Source organism: Anopheles darlingi, chromosome 2 (genome assembly GCF_943734745.1).
Source record: "Anopheles darlingi chromosome 2, idAnoDarlMG_H_01, whole genome shotgun sequence".
Lineage (NCBI taxonomy): Eukaryota > Metazoa > Arthropoda > Insecta > Diptera > Culicidae > Anopheles > Anopheles darlingi.
This window is the reverse complement of record NC_064874.1, coordinates 94,508,315-94,524,048: the sequence shown is the minus strand read 5'-3', so window position 1 is coordinate 94,524,048 and position 15,734 is coordinate 94,508,315.

Below are 15,734 nucleotides of genomic sequence, written 5' to 3'. Positions count from 1 at the left end.
ACATGATTGAACAGACCAGCATACGAACTATAAAAATCACTTGACGAGCACATGTCAAAGCTGGATCAATGGGTATTCAGTTCGGAAGAACACCGATACAATCGAAAGGATGGCGACGTTACTGGCAATCGTGCAGAGGACGGTAATTACCTGTTCGTTTCGAAGATCAAGATCATATCCGGTTTCCGCAGGCACCGAACGATCTGCTGCCACGCGCGAACCTCGTATATTGCATCCATTATTGATGAACCCGTCTCAATCGACAACCGTTTGGTATGGGTAGGCAGTGGACGAGCGAATTCAACCGGCGTTACGTAACCTAAAATTCCATTCACAAGAAGGTCTTGAGCATGCGCGAAGACATTTTGCGACGAAGAAAACTCGGCCATATTGAGTGAACTTGAACTACACGGTCGTTCCGGTCAGTTGATGCCCACCGCGGTACGGTGTTTTGGGTTATGTGTCATGGAGAAACGTTACTTCCGGTAATTCGGTTCTTCGGGCGGATCCCGCCGCGAGGACATTGTGATGTTGCGAAAATGAAAACGTGAGTGTTAATTACCAACAACAGTTGAAGGGTTATAGGTGTCGCTGATTCGATATTTGATCAAATCGTGTGACAATAGTTGAAGGGCGCATACGACCACACCCGTCGGAGGCCACTGATCTCTTGACATATCATATCGGTGACTAGGTGGTAGTCTGTTCGAAGGCACAGGGTTAGAGTGAATGTGTTTCTCGTTGATCGTCTCGCGTGAGGACATAAAACCGATCGTAACCTGTCCACATGTTCATTTGCGTACCTATTAACCGGCATAAATCAACGAATCCTCGAACCGACTGCTTATGGTTGGTTGGTGGCTACATAGAATGTGAACTACGGTAGACCTCCTCTAGTTTGGACTAGCATCCGAGAGGACGGTAATCTCCTAGAAGGGCCGATGCAGAGGGCTCTGACCGAGCCAAAGTATTGAATGTCGAAGAGTGAATGGTCGGTTCATAACCAGTCGTAACGTTGGCCACACGCTTACCATCATTGCACAACGCGACTGCTCGCATGACCTGCCGGCTCCTCAAAAGGGGTGGAGCACCATGCTTTTGCGTTGTTCCATCAAACTGCTCACAAGGAGATCACCGCCACTGTCTCGGCTAATGTACTCATTATCTGGACTCTCAAATTGACAGTGCTTCTCTTTACTAAACATTCGACGTCTCAAAAGTTCATTTATCCCTTACATGTACTGCAGATGTGGTTTTCAAATTGAATAAACGATAGAACCACCTTTGCAGGTAAATGGATGATTGAAAATCAAGGGAAACCTTGGCCATTTTTATTATTCAACAAGCGGTGGAACTACATATATGATGACCATGCAGAACCCTAAGAACAGCCTCACTCATGCAATGCAACATCAAAGGTGAGCGTTCATCTATCCCCCCGTTGGACAAAACATGCATCAACAAAAGGAATATGGTGAGTCACAAGTGTAGCAATTAGTTGTCCAAGTCCGTTTGAAGTCAAGAACAAAAGCGGTAATACAAAATGATTTGTTTCATTCACTGCACCGGGTCAACAAATGTGAATTGTTGGCTTTTTATCTCGTCACGCCTTTGTATGTTGCATTGTGAACCAAAAGCGAAACGAAGAAGCTATGGGAGCGAAGTAGCGAGACAGTGAGGGGTTGAATCATTTAAACATTAATTAATTTTCATTTGTTTTAGGATGATCGCATGAGTTTATGTTGGTTGGTTCCAGCTCGATTCCCTTTTCAAAATGAAGAAAACTAAACTGAGCCATGAGCATAGAGCGAATCAAACGAACATCACTCCCTCTCGGTATTTGTTTGCCACGCATCATAATTCGTGTCTGCGTTTACTAAATTAGCGTGACACAAATTTCAGGGCAACATTATGCAACTTGGTGTATGCTAAAAATGGATTGCTCGTTCCGCTAGTCAACACCGGCACGGTTTCTATAGTATCCGCGAATTACTTTCTTTCGCTTCTTGAGAAATCCGCGACTTTGAACGTCAAAACTAATCGAGTAAAGCAAGAAGTAATTATGCTAATGAATGCATCCTCAGCCAATCGTCGATGTTTACTGTGTACTACTGCTCGCCAATTGCGGTGACATTTCGAGCATGACACCTTTGATAAACCACGAACCAATCCATTAAATTAATCCAACCATCCGTATCGTTACAATCTCACTCACCTTTAGTACCTATTAGTTAATTAATCGAGGTATGAGAGCGGTATGAGACAGGCGTTGTTTAAAACTACTCGCATTGAATGCTTAGATCATCTCACTGTTTTCGACTGTTTCATAATATTGTTGTAATTTAGCTGGAATGACTTAAATTATTCGATAACAATAACAATGGGGGACGAATCTTCCTTGATGAATATCTGAGAAATGGTGAAAATGTTGCTGTGATTGTACTCATCCCTGTCCGCGATCGCGAACTCGAAGCTGTTCAAAGTATTATGATTGAAAGTTTTCTGAAATGCTGGATTTGCGACAGCTAATTGTATACGCTTTAAAAATACTGTTTTCATTCTCTTAGATCTTGGTAAAAGCAGCAAAAAAATATAAATTTTTCCATCGCTAAGGGTTTATGATGAAATACTAAAGTTGAAAAGCATGCCCACGACGTGAAAGTATGTTGCCCTGTTCGCAGGTGATGACGTGGGTTCCAAGGACTCAAGAGTCTATCTTAGGTGAAACGAAATCTACCATCGCCGATCCGCTTCCGTTGAAGTACACGTCCTCATGCCTGCTGCAGACATGCTTCGAACTTACAGCACATCTTCATGAGCAGTGCCGCCGGTTTCATGCTTCATCTAGCCGCGTCCGCTTCTGTTCATCAACCATGTTTATCGTAAAAGGGATCGATCAGTCGACAAATTAATAATTTATACACCTTTCAGCACAGCCAGATGCTCCATTTGACGTGCCGCTAACGGTGTAAAGTAGGCCATGCGATCCGTGAACACAAGAAAGAAGCGCTTCAACGTGGAAAACCCTTAACGACATCCTTTCAAAGCTGTAGGCCTTCAGAGTGCTATAAAATGTGCAATCCACATCTTGCATCTAGTGGGCCCCGACAACGAGTGCCACACACATTGGCACCTCCGAGATGAGAAACAATCGAACGTGACCGACGGAAAATCGTGCCTAAAACTCACTTCAACAATTTACATCCTCTACGGAGATGGTGTGAGTCAAATATTGTGATTAATGTTAAATTGAAAATTGCCGATGTCTAGCGACCCTCGCCCTGTCTCCTTCTTCCCACGCAGGAAGGATGTAACGAAGCAGATGTAACCAGACGATATTTAGGTAAAACTTTTGACAGCTGCTGTGCCATCCAACGTGTTTGCCATTCATTATGATGATGCGTGAGGATGCTGCTGGCGACAAATTTGCCAGAAGGAAACCCACCTAAAAGTAGCTGAGAATGTTGACATTTTTCATTCACAAATGGTAAAGTTTGTTCTTCCATCCAATCATGGATTAATTTTGGAAGATTTGGGAAAGAATTTTAATTTGTATACATATTTTGCATGGTTCTCTTTTGATGCAACTTATAAATAATTGTCGTCTTATTTTCGAGGCGAGAAACCAGTAATATAACCAACGGAAGTGATTCACAAAAATTGGTCACAACTTCATTTAACTGTGCTTAATATTTGTAAATCAAACCCAAAAAAGGGAGGGTGGTACATTATTTAAATCATTGGCATAGAAATCAGAATGGAGAGGAGAAGTAGCTTCATGATAAGCATCGGAGAAGAAATCATTTTATTGATTTTATTTTATTGCACATTTTGCCGGGGAAATCAAATTGGTTTCTTGTCTTTTATCTTTTCCTTTTATGTGCGCACAATTGAACCCTTTATAACTCTAAGAGGTAACCGTTCGTTCGTTTAGCAGCTTCTGAAGAAAATATCCTTAAGTGCTGGAAAAACATGGAATGTTTTAGTTACGCGGATCAGAGGAAATAATAGAGGGTAGAGAAGACTTGAAGTAAATCAACAATCTTTTTCGTCGTCGAATGGAGCAGTAAATCACCTGTCGCCTATCGCTGACGTGAGTTGCTTTTAATTCTGGTCGAAGTATGGAACTTATTGAAACTATGTAATTTTCCGTAGCGTTGTAATAGGTGCGCAACCCATCTATCCCATCTATTGCCGATGTGTCATCGTGGACGTGACAATGCAAAGTGATGTTGATCAATAATCAACATAATAAAAATAACTAAAAGGACGCTGGGTTAAAACTCTCGGACCGATACACAACGTAATGTGTGCGAGAGAAACAGAAACATTCAGCAACTGTAAGAGGTTGAATACGGTTGAAGTGACCCTACCGATATGTTGTCACCGTTCAATCTGACCTTCAACGGTCGTGCCCTTAACGAGATCCCGAGCACTTCGATCCCATGCTTCCATGCGATAATTGACGGCCACCTCCTACCTTGAGCGGCTCATAATTTCTTTCTAATTCCCGCCACCATGCACAAGCATCAGGCCCTTAGTAGCAGCAGCCTTAGTAGACTAGAGTGTTCACCCCTGGCCGCTCAGTGCATCTAATTTGAATGGTGGAATGGATGCCTGCATTGTGGTCGCTGAAAGAATAGGGCTTTTCGAGTGAGATCGACCACGTGATCGGCCTCTTTTCGGCGTAAGGAGACGTAAAAGGTCACAAAGACGGTGACGGTGTAGCCAGTCACACTATGACAGCGCAGTCGGTGAATAAGGCTCCCAAACACGCCCTTAGGGTGCCCCCTTCTAACCAGCATGAAACCGAGACCGAGGGCCGTCGTCCTACATGCCGGGATGGACAGGGCAAAACAAAAACAAAGCCATAACCAAAATGAGAACTGAAAATAGAAGGAGCCGGCCACGGAGAGCAGCTGAAAAAAAATTGATGTACGAGTTGCCTGCCACCTAACCAAACCCAAGTGAACTGACCTCAAAGCTTTAAGACACTCGGCAGCTGATGGGTTCTTGATTTTCCCACCAAACCCTGGTGAACGATATTAGATTTGGCGTCATTGCAATGACTAAATTAGATTGGCAGCAGTACCTCGTTCAGCGTTCATCGAACACTAGCCTGTCGCAGCAGAAGAACTGCATAAAATAGAATTGAGGCGCGCAAAACACGAGACATCTAACCGATATTTGATCTGCCCCTGTAAGGCGAGGGAACGCGAGCGCGAGACAGATCGAGTCGGATCGCATCAGAGTAATAAATTCTTCATGCCATGATCGGATGTGACTGCAGTTTCGCTTGGGGCTGGCATCGATCCAGTTGATGATGATGCCGACAGGCATTAAATGCAGTTGGCTATAGCTTTCGCATCGCTGTATTGCCTTTTACGAGGCTTGTTTTGGTACAACAACCGAGCGCCAGCCGTGCGTGCATCGAGCTACTGTACCACTTGAATTAGTGAGCAAATCGTTTTACTTTTTTGTGTATTTGCGTTTCATCATACTCGGCCACAAAAGAGCATTTAAAATAATGTTCTTCTGTTGGTTTGGTGGGATGTTTTTTTTTATCCAACTGCAAAACTATCTAACCGATTACTCAATTTCATTCCAAACCAAAGGAACAAGGGATTTAGACAACATAAGGAAAGTGATTAGTAAACGATTTGTCACGTGTGTTGCTAGTAGAGAATCGGCAAATTACGGCTATCAAACTCAAAGGAGTCTAGGGCGAACCTTGGGAAATGGCGGTCCCATACTCCATCACCTAGCATCTTAATCATTCTCTCGATACATGATTCTACCGCCGTAACGTGCAACCTTCCCATGCTTCTAGGGAGGTTGCACCAGCGACCTTTCTATAGCGGCCATTCGTAGCACGCGAACGTAAGCCACCGTTGAACCGTAAATTCGTTCCGCCACCACGCGAAAGGTCGTCACCGAAAAGCGTTGATAGAAAACGCTCTGAAATCGATTGGATCCACGACCGGAAAGTGTCAATTTTTGGCAATGACCATAGCGCTGCAGGGGTGTTGCTTGTTTTTTTCTTTTGAATTTGTCATGTTGTGTCTTGTTTTTCGGTTAGATACAACATTTCGATTATTGTTGCGAGGTGTCGGCGGTAGGAAATTCCTTTTTGGCCTACACGACCACCGTCGACGCCTGTCACTTTCATCTGGGCACCAACCAACCTTCGTGAGCGGTGGGATGACAAAATCTAGTGACAAATTTGCATAAACGAATCGCAAGTTGAGTAGACTATATTATAAAGCCATGCTGAATCCTTGTTTGTTTTGGTTCGTCCTCTTGTTTAATGTTGCGTAGGAAAGCTTCAAACATTGGAGTCAACATCCTCGACGTCTAGAAACGGAGCCCCAAAAAAGGGAAAGGTTAACTTACGGTGAGGCTTACGGTATCACGTGACAAGTGGCAAATTTGTAATGCAAATGCGGCTGTTTTCGCAAATGGCCAAAGCACTGCAAGGTCGGGTAAATTGCCAAATGGCTTCTTAATCTTGATCCCAGCTTCGGGGCGAATTGTCCGAATCTTTTACCTTAATTTAAAGAATGTTCATGCTTGGCACACAGTTACAAGCTCATCTATCACCCAATCACCTTGTTATTACTGGGATGCAGTTCACACCGAAAGGTGACACATACTTCAGGTCCAACACACCAACTAACGGCTGGTCAAGAATCTCGGTAGCATCCGTCCCTGGCATAATCAATCCTCAGTGCTACGAGACCGTGCGTAATGATTTACTGGCATCTGTCCTGCAGTAAACAGTGAGAGAAGGTACAACTACCCTACGGCTAACTTCTCACGAAACCTCCTATGCCGCTGTTGCCAGTTTGTCTACTGTTTGGGTCGTTGCATGGGCTACGTCCAGCATAGCGGATCTTGCAGCTCTCAGCCGCTCGATTGCCGCAGTCGAGCGAAGGGTGATAAATTTGCTGTAAAGGCCTCAGAAGCCGTTAACCGCTTCTGCTCGTTCATTAATAGACCATTATTCGGTAGCTTGCCGCGGGCAGGGTTTGCTTTCACAACCTCACGGGGAGGTTTGATTCTCTCGGGGTGTTCTTTGGTTTTATGAGTAAATCGTGTCACGGAGGGGTAAATCGGTTATCCTCTTGAATCCATTCGTTGTTTCGTTTGAAAACATAATCTTTACTCAAAACATTAGCAAAAAGCAAAACCCTCAATCGAGAGCAGCATGAGTTCGATGCAATTCTAGGACTGGTGAATGGATGGCACAAATCAACAAAATAGCAAATGAAGCTGATAGACTTGACCTTTTCTACTAGAAGAGTTTAGCGAAACCCGGCAATAAAACGATCATCGATCAGCGACCGGGGGAGTAGCTCACTGTTCTCGAGTAAACTGAAGGTAAAAGCATAAAAGCCAATAATCATAATTATCATCTATCGGTCGTGCGCCCTATCGCGATCAGTTCGTTTCAATCCCCGGGGTGTTTTGAGTGTGATGAAAGCCATTCCTCATAAAAAAGAAACTCCATTTTCCTCGCCACAGAACCTGCCGGCCGCCGGTTTGACATTGTAGCAGTATTAAAGCCTTGAAAAAGAAAAGAACCGAAAGAAACCCGACAAACCGATTGATCGGTTTTCCCGTGGTTCCAACGACAGACATCAATGCAGACGAAAGCAGCAAGCGACGAACTCCATCTTCGACATCGGCTCTACCATGTGCAAGCGATCATACCGAAGCCCCATCGTCTGTCTGATCGGGTGTCAAAGGTGTAGCTCTGGCAGGCGATGACACGACTAGCAAAAGGCGCCTCCAACCACCTCAAAAACTGAAACACGGCTCCTCACGAAATGTACCCGAGCGGCAGAGCAAATAATAAAACAAAAGCCAACACCGGCACCACCAGCACTCCTCTGGCTGTCCCGGGGTGTCCCCACCCTTTAACTAGTTCGCTCGATCGCTGGCACACCGAGGACCGACTCCTGCACGATCTACTACGAGACAGAAGGGGCGTCGCTCGCTAACTATTATAAAGTGAACTTGTTTCGCTCAGAGATTTTCAGTGCAAATTTGTACGTCTAGCGTTTTGGTGGCTTAAAGAGCGGCGTGGTGTGAAGAGTTTGAAACTAAATCTGGCCTTTAAGTGCATTACGCGGTACAGTGGTTCACCGATGTTACATGAATCCGAATGAAAAACTGATTATGATCTCCCTGCCTCACAATTCTAGGCTAACCAGTGTTTGTGATCGTGTTGCTTAAAAAATATGTGTTTTACGCTAAAAATCAACGTCCAATCTTGATTTCTATAAACCGCTGGATAAATTCACAGCCTCCACTGTGCCGTGTGTGTTCTGCTAAGCTGTTCTGTCTCTACTCTTCTTCATCCCGCAATTCTATCCAACCCCGGCACAGGCAGAGCAAAATGGTAACTCTAGGTGGCACTCTAAGAGGGTTTTTTATTATTGTGTGTTGTGCACCATACAATCTGCAGTAAACATCCCTTACGCGAGCTGTACGCAGTCGTCTAAGCTAACTTGTTTCACGATCGGACACCCGACACCCAGCCCGTTGTACACAGCTTAAGTGATGACTATGAATTCCTTTTTCGGAGAAGATGCGTTACGAACGGCGCAACGTCCGGTCCGAGAAATGAACTTTTCAAGCACTTACCAACAACGTTACACTCCCTAATACCTCTCATTTTCAAATTGAGCTCGTGACTTACGGCGAGACAGGTAGTCGTGTCTGGTTGTGCATCAGATATAGAGTACACAAAACTAGGTTAGGGTTGTGTAGCATTGTAGCCAAATGCAGCTACAAGGTACAGATACCTTGCATTCTCATGTGTCGCGTAACGAAGCTGTACATTTGCTCCATCTATGGTGCGTGTCCAGGGGTTCAGCCGATGTACCCAACATGCTAAACCTTTAAGAACTTCCAACGTTTACCGAGGTGGACTCATTCGTGACCCGCCACACGTGAAAGGGTGTTGAGTAGTATACGGGTGAACGAGTAAGATGCCGATATCTCGACGGCAAGGTATGGTCATTTTTTCGAATGTTCATTCGAATCGAAAGTGTCAGTACGACAGTGTTGACTACCAGCACACCTTCTTTTATCTGATCAAGATCGATGTAAAATGATAAATGTGTTGTACACACATCTCATTCACAACCATAATGGATCCATAAAAGCTATTAGCGCTGGTAACAGTTATCTCTTTTCGCGATCACGAGGAAACAGATTCTAAATTTGTTGATTCTAATTATAATTTATCCGCAAGGTAGAAGGAAATGGAGTGAGGAAATCAGTTTTTACGTGTAAGATAGCATACTTTGAACGACATCGAACGAAGCACAACTTCGTGTCATTTTCTGGAGGCAAACAGAGCTTCAGTCACCCTTAATCAGTATCGCATCCGTTTCAACATCTCAATATCCAATTAAAAGTGCCGAAGCACAAACGGAAACAACAGACCGTCACCGGTGCTATCACACCTTCACCAAAGATGAAGGCTAAATGGTCCAGTTGTCAATAAGATACCGACGGATTTTCGTAGGAAAGCGGGTCAGGTGTTCCCTTGAGCACTTCCGACAATCAGGGTGACAAACTGCGGCGATGCGGAGTTCACATATCTTACCATAAAGCAACCTTCGATTGCTACATCCATCATTCGGGTTGAGAAGATGATTTTATCGTTGGATTAATGACCCTGAAGAGTGCAAAAGTCTACGAACGCTATCAAACATAGATTTACCGCTCAACAACCTGCTACCGGATGTAGACAAGGGTACATATGGATTTGGTTTATAGCTTGGAGGACTGTTTCTAAATGCAACAAAAGAAAAATACTGCCTCGTACAGCATTCGTAGAATACTTACTCTCAGCATGGATATGTTTGGCAATATATGCGACGAGAAAGACTAGTGGTGAAGTTTAGTATCACAAACATAACCATACTCGAAACCGAACCATGCAATCATTACATCGTGAACAAAACTGAAAACGCTTGATTCTGGCCATCGTCGGTGCTTATAACTGAGTGGTCTTAAAGGTAAAACTACCGCTGCCGTGTCTGAGTTGGGCTAAATTGTATAATTAAACGAGTTCAAAAAACTGTGATCTTTAGTTCCCTGGTAAACAGTGAAAATCCTGAGCCTATCGGCAACGAACTCGTAATTGGAAGGGCATCAAGATGATGATGGTATTGATGATAATATGATTGATACTTTATACTTCGCTGCAACTAGTTGTTGGAGAGGCTGTAGTTTATTTTGATGAGAAACCATTATGCCAAAGCTACTGCATCGATCACGTTGCTCAAGTAATGTAAGGCTATTTCTTTTGATTGAAAATGTTAAATTGAAAAATTGTTCCAATCTGTAGCTTTTGCACGATTGTCAATGTTATCTCTATGCTCTATGCGATAGGTCGAGAATTCCACAGGAACTCATTTCGTTACATTTACCTTTCGGTACACGATATTAAACACTGATGGATTGCTTCCAGCATCGAAAACAAAATTCTCGGATACAGGCACAGGCAATCGTCAATCACTCCACCAAACATGTGATATCGAAACGGTCTCACCGAAAGCCATGCTTTACATAGAATACTCTCAACACCGATGGTGATTTACGTGACACATTTCCGAAAGCCATAACACGTTGCCGCGGGCATACACTGATCCACGCGCACCTAAAAGCGACAACCCCGTTTCCCTCGCCGCCCCTTTCTCGGTTGTGTGAGGTCAGTTTGCGTCGGTTGCCGTAATTTCACCATTGCCGGTCATCGGTACAAGCGAATTCAACCTAACATTCTCCGAATCCGTCACACGTCTTTGGCCGCGTGAAACCGGGTTAGGTGTCGTTCATTTGAAGAACTTCATCATCCGCCATGATGGCGGTATGGTCGCTATTCTGAGCAAACAAAAGTGAAAAGAGATGCAAAAACTCGCGGTACGTGGTTAATGGCTGACATGTACAAACAGTAAAAGCAGGTCCATGAGTGAGTGACTGACTGACAGCAGCAGTAGCACCAGAAGCAGCAGCCCCGCCGATGTCTGGCCGACGATTAACTCGTCGTACACACGGGTCCAGACGATGCTCGGTCATTCCGTCGCATGGTCACCGGTGCCCAACGAGGGCATTACCCCTGTGAGACAGGCTGTGAAGTTGACTCAACTTGAATGTAGCGTCGCACTCAGGCCAGCAACGGCTAGCACCCGATTTATCATCGCTGATACCATTCGCGACCTGATTAGCCACCATGCCCCAAAGCTCAAGAACTGGTTTACCCGCCCAGCGGGAGATTCTGAGGAGTCAGACCCTGGAGCACCTGGAGGCAATGAACGAATCATGCCTGCGAAAGGGAAAGCAGCCGCCGTTTGCTGGAGCGGACCAAAGGGGCATGTGCGTAGCGATAAATTGAATTACATATTATGCAACCAAGGCACGGACACAGCACTCTTGTATCGATGGGTTAGTATCGTTTAGTCGGCGCTCTTCTAGCTGGACCAACCAACCTATGAGTCTGTTGGATCTGGATGTTGGATCTCTTTCGATACGTATGCGTCCACGACAAGCTGTCACCGTGGGCACTAGGTCACTGGGGAGCTCTGGTTCGATCGGTTCAATTCAAAGACGGCCGGTATCGCGTGGCACTGTCGCACTGGATCTACACATTATTCCTCGGGACCAATGTGCGCAATGAATGAAAGTGTTTGGTTGCGTGGAGCGCGCAATTCAATTCATGCGATCTGGCAAACCTCAGGACACCGTTACGCACCTGGCACTGGTTGTCGGTTTTCTGCAAAATTTCCCTTCCTTTTTAATTGTAAATGTGCCAAAATTTACGCACGAACTTCATTCATGCTCTTCTGATCACAAATAGTATACGACGCCATTTAGCACAGACTGTGGTGTTCAATCTAACTTCCAGCAAACTCCGCGAGGATTCGCTCCGCGCCACATTTGCTGTGCTACCGAGCTTTGGGTTTGTTTTAAGACCCTAAGGCTGGTCAAGACACGCTAACCCTAATTGGTGCTGTAAGCGGTTGGCGGTCAATCAGTGTGACTGGCCGCGGTTTCTGGGGCCAAAATTGAATGACCATAGCATGGGTGAATGGACCACGCAGGACGTTGACAGCGTGCCGGTTTCCCAGGATTGGAAGACCGTCCCAGCCACTTGCAATGACGAACTCGAAATGAAAGTCATGGCTTAGCCTAAGCCGATGTGTTGAAATGGTCAATCAAAGTTAATCGCGTTGCCAGTCCCAACGGCCACGCGCAATTTTACGCGACAAACGCTGCCCGAACGTTAGCCCGTTAAACCTCTCTCTAAGTTAACGATGGATTCATGATCATAATTGGAAATATGGACCATTCCACTGGGTGCCCTCACTTCGGGTTCCTAAGGGTCCTCCTCAACCGCTTTTGGTCCCAGAAAATCACCATTTTGTAAGCTCAACCTTTAGTTCACGTCCTTGATATGCGATGATGCAATTGGCAATAACGCATTTTGCCAAAACATCCAAATATTTCGTCTAAATTACTTACGTTAGATCGAACGATCGATGAATAATGTAAGAAAATTTTCACTTTAATCAAATATGTTTGGTAAAATGTTCAAGTAACGGAAAATCAAAATTTTCAACTGATACACATTTCGACACAACCGACATGAGTGCCATATCGGTGCACGTATCACTTTAGTTTAACAATCAGATCATTACACGTAATTGAAATGGCAAGAAGCGCATCACCAAGGGCACGACATCCTTGTATCACACTACAATGGCACCACCGACCGGATCATGATGGCTCACCTTGATCATGCATTGGTCCGTGTCCAATGAAATGCGAAAGGAATGCCGATGGTATGAGATAGGAAAAGTCAAGCGCAGGTTGTGCAGAGCCTCGAGCCAAACAGCTTAAAATGGCTCGGCATATGATCGTAAATGAAGATGTGAAATAGCTTTCCGATGACGCGCGATCGTAACTTTGGATCCCTGAAGCGTGATGTTGATGATGATGATCGTACATGTGAGATTAGAAGGCTGAGATACCAGTCCGTTACAGAAGCAAGGTGGCGTTTACGTGGCGCTGTTCCTTCTCCACTAAAGGTACCCTTTAGGTCAGTTATAACGAAGCATGGATACATCACATCGGTGCATCGTACTGTTCAGTGTTGAATTTAGTACTGTTCGAATACTGTCGCGTACTGATATACATAACTAACTGTTGGCGAATGTCAAGAGAGTCAGTCATTGTTTCAGTGGTTAATGTTTTTATGTTTTTTCTTTTTTTTACCATCGTCAGCCACCGTTAGCGACATGCTTTCTACTGTTCCTTTTGGTTGCTGTCTACCGCAGCGGTGTATCGGCGAAAGGAATCAAGCAGAAGCGCCTCATCATTGATCTGAGCGATCGTTTGCTGACCGTCACCGATCCAACCGTCTACCATTACCACCAGCGACCCATCCCATCGACGTCGTCCTATACTTCCTTCTATTCACCTGCTGCTCCCGCACCGTACAGCCAGCTACCTTCAACACGAGCCCTCGCACCCTTGAAATCAGCAACCCTCTTCAATGGCAATCTTTTCCAATACTCGAACTATGGTTCTCCGCTTCCCTTCCTAAACGGCAATCATCTTAATCTGGGTGACGCTGAAACGTACGTCGCCGATGGACGTATTCTGAAGCAGTATTCCGTGATGGAATTCCACGCTGAGGAACACGAACGCAACTTACATCACGAACGCCAGCATCTACTCCAGAATGCAAATCCCTTCCGGACACAGTCTCAGCGCGTTCTGTACCCAGCATATCTTGCCAAATTCCCCACCACTTATGACCCACTGTACGCTGGTTCACCATTCGCCACCCAGCTGCCAACGACCTACTCTCAACTTCCTCAGCTAACAGACACTTTCAATCCTCGATTCGGTGTGCATCACGAGCAACAGCGATCGCCCCTGCTGACTCACAACCATGGTCCGATTGCACTAGGATCCGGCTCACTCGGTTATATCCACGGACCAAACGGAGTCACTGTCGGGTCTGGTTCGTTAGGTTACATAAGCCATCAGCAGCATCGAGAGACGCTGGCCGAGTTGATCGAACGCAAAAAGTCCAAGCACCTACCCAGCCCTCTTACCTTTGGGCATAACCATAACTGAAGCACCTAGAGGTTACTAGTTCCACCGTATTGATACGTATCGGAGCATACAAACAAATGATTATAGTTCATCTACCTGTTTCTATTGGAGTTATACTTTTACATCCTTTTATCTTCCTGCACAAGCAGATCGGTCCTGGGTGGATGCTGGAAGATCTGCGCGCTTCACTTTCCTGTGCGCCATATAATGTATTCATAGAAGAATGTAAAAACCGTTGTACATAGCAGGGTGCGTACAGAGCTGAAACGAAAGAATTGAAATTGTACATAAGAGATAGCTTCTATACGAACGAAACTTCGCAGGCGTTGCGAGATTGTTAATAAAAATACGATGTTATCTATCTATATAAATTAAAGAAAGTTGCCATTCCTTTGTTACCTTATAACTCAAGAACGGAACCGATTGACACGATTGATTTGTATACAGAGGTTTTTGGGGCCGGCGAGTGCTATAGGCATGGTTAGAACCCCCTCAAGGGCCCATACAAATCTTTGCTACCTTTCATGGATTCAGCGCCTACTTGGATTCAGCAAACATTTTTTGCAAAGCAACGCATCGGGGAAAAAAATCACAGTGCACTATGATTTGTTAATAACTGACTCGGAATGAAAAAATAATAATTTAAAACTGAATAAAAATTTTAAAGAAGGTTTAGGATAGTTGTAAATTTTTTGATTACAGTTTTTAAAGAAATCAATAAACTCGGTATTTTGTAACACATTTTCTCATCAATTAGAAAAGTCATTTATGTGACTATACTCAAATGAAAATTTAAAGGAGAGGAACTCCTCATTCCGAGAATCCCGCTAATTCCAAGTGATTTGCCATTTGTGTTCAAAGGACTTTAATTTCGGATTCGTCTTGCTTTTGCTATGACCATAAATAAGTCACAAGACCAATCATTAAAAGATTGTGGTCTAAATCTAGAAAATAAATGTTTTTCCCATGACCATGGGATGTATTTAGCATGTTCACGTGTCGGAAAACCATCTGCTCTGTTTCGACAGTTACTGTTATGGCGTCAACCCCATGACATCGGCTTCTACAACCCCCCCCCCCCCCCCCCCCCCGCGCAGGAGCTAGCTGGGAAGGATCAGGGGAAGAATATTTTTAGTGAGGTAGGGTCCGTATGGTCATGTCCAGGATATGAAGCCAGGGGCAGTCTCAGTGAGGCACCATTTGCGAGAGCATCAGTACATGTTGAATGGGGTGTTTAACCGCCCAGTCTCCCCTTCGAAGGATGCCGCAAGGTACTACCGAAGGGGGCTAAAGGCATTGGAAGGGGGGTTTTAGTGAGTAAAAATCCTACACTACCAAAGGGAACTCTCGCATTCCCCTAGGTGCCTATGAACGTTTCCCGCCCTACAAGTGTTAAAAAACAAGTAACAATTGCAACGGAGCAGAACGATTCAACATTATATTTTTTTCTTGGGCAATATGAAAGTATGCCGGGGTTACTAGTTTAAAATAGATCGTATTTAACCAACTAGCACGTGTTTAACTTCAAAACATTTACCCTCGAAGCGCTATTACAAAGAGTAAAAACCCGCTTATCATAGCCCGTGGCAATGCAG